The sequence below is a fragment of the Miscanthus floridulus genome, chromosome 1 (assembly GCF_019320115.1).
Source record: "Miscanthus floridulus cultivar M001 chromosome 1, ASM1932011v1, whole genome shotgun sequence".
In the NCBI taxonomy this organism is placed as follows: Eukaryota; Viridiplantae; Streptophyta; class Magnoliopsida; order Poales; family Poaceae; genus Miscanthus; species Miscanthus floridulus.
Window position 1 is genome coordinate 22843172 of NC_089580.1, and position 2011 is coordinate 22845182.

At 42.7% G+C, this 2011-nt stretch overlaps 1 long non-coding RNA gene across 2 annotated transcripts; it reads right to left on the reverse strand.

Annotated features, from left to right (window-relative positions):
- Positions 1–510: 510 nt before the first annotated feature.
- On the reverse strand, positions 511–1926 carry LOC136475947 (uncharacterized). Of its 2 annotated transcripts, XR_010763340.1 has the most exons (4): positions 1480–1924; positions 1286–1346; positions 645–1200; positions 511–525 (listed from the first exon to the last, which is right to left on the reverse strand). It is a non-coding gene; the product is annotated as an uncharacterized lncRNA (long non-coding RNA). The 2 variants fall into 2 exon arrangements; XR_010763338.1 differs by lacking the exon at positions 511–525 and having other exon boundaries at positions 760–1200; positions 1480–1926.
- Positions 1927–2011: the final 85 nt, after the last annotated feature.

Genomic DNA, 2011 nt, shown 5'->3' on the forward strand with positions numbered 1-2011 from the left:
TACCATCATGATCTGTAATGTTATCTCCTGAATCATCTTGTAGACAGGCAATAGTGTTCTTCCTGTGTCTGATGGTTGCATGTGCATGGAAGTATTTAGTGCTTGCATCTCCCTCTTTCACCCAATTAATTTTGTCCCTTTGCTTCCAGTATCTTCTCTGTTGTCTGAGTAAGGAGACCAGCTTTGAACTTAAAAATTTCCCTAAAATTATGAGCTTGGATAATGGTGGTGTTCTTGCATTCCAATCTTTTAGTACTTTTCTCCGGTTTTTGCATTGGGCCGTTAAGGCTTTTGCTGGATCATTGGGTAGGTATGGTGCAGACCACCCTCGTACTACTTTTGTGGTAAAATCATCTCTATCCAACCAGTGGTTCTCAAATCTAAAGATATGGCCCTTTAGGATTTTGGTGTTAATTTCAATGATACACGGCCAACGATATGATGTTTCCATTGTCATATACCTCACTGTTGAGTTTGGGTATTTTTCTGTCCAGACATTGGAGGTGAAGAACCAGTCCAGTCTCTCTAACAAAGGTGAGAATTTATTTTTTTTATTATAATTAGTCCAATATTCCAACATGATATACTAAAATACTGTGCTGTGCTAGAATTGCTTGTTTTCGTGGACTGGCTAGAGGGAGTACCTTCTGTCTTCGTCGGCTTGCGTGACCAACATATACCATTCCGTAAAGTCTGCAGAAACCCATTTCAGACACATTTACGGACTCCCCAACAACAGCAGCAGACAACGTACAACAATTCACAACATGAACATCCTTCATTCCTTCAAAGGAAGCACACGGCGGCACGCTTTTTTATTTCCGGTGTTTCCACCACCAGATCGTCTCTGCGCCCCAGCACAGCACCGGGCGCATTGCTCACGCATGCCTTTGGCAATATACACATAGAACACGCGGGGGAAAAAGAAAGGAAAACCTTGCCCAACTTAACAGCATTGTCCACGAAAACACAGCCTATTTCGTCATCATCATTGTTCCGAGTTATTGGATTTCACAACGGCGGACTTCACTGGGGGTGCTTCGATGCACACGTCGTCCTAGTAGCCTCCCTGGATGTAGTCATTGAGCCGGTTCAGCTCCTCCCTGTGCTCGGCCACCACTGCACGCACGACGTCGCCGATGGAGACCATCCCCAGCATCCCTGTGCCGTCAATCACCGGGATGTGTCTGATGCGGTTGTCTGCACGACGCAATGGATCGTAATCAATTCCAGTGCTCTCACGATTCTAGTAGTATTTTCTGACAGAAGAACACATGCTGGTTACCTGTCATGAGCTGCATTGCTTGCACGACTTTGGTGTTGGGATTCACTGTGATCAGTTTGTTCTGGCATCATAATGGTTCATCAGTTAAGTTGTGTCCAAACACCCTTTCAGTACTTATATAGTCAAATGGTCACCAAGTCTAGGTATCATGCAAAACATAAAAAACAAGATTAGTGTATCACAAGGGATAATACCTCTTCAGTCATGATGTCGCCAACCTTAGTTGACTTGGAAGATCTTCCCTGCACTATGATTTTCCGGAGGTAATCTGAAAACACGAGGTTTCAGATGTTAGTCTCATGGTTATGATCTTATCCATGTCTTAAAAGATTGCCATGCTTCCATTTCCGTTTTCAGAATGTAAAATCTGTCAAGTACTGGTTCTATCCTCAAAAACACCATCTATGTATGCTGATCGACTGTATATGGATACCATTTGGTTACATTCACGTCCAAGATGTAATGTGGTGAACAGTGCAGTAACTAGTAAGGCATAGTGTACATGAAAAAGAAAGCATCATGTGGTGTGCCTGAAGTTGGCTCAGTTTGAAAATCATATGCAAAGAACTTCACACTGATATCCAAAGGTATATAGAGGTCAAGGATCAGAATTTTCGGCATGCAAATAGATGGCTTGAAGTTTACACTTTCTTGTTAGTTTTTACCCTTCAAATTTCTCTGCGCATGAAGCTTAACCACCATGCATGACTTTCTGACAGAAATGTA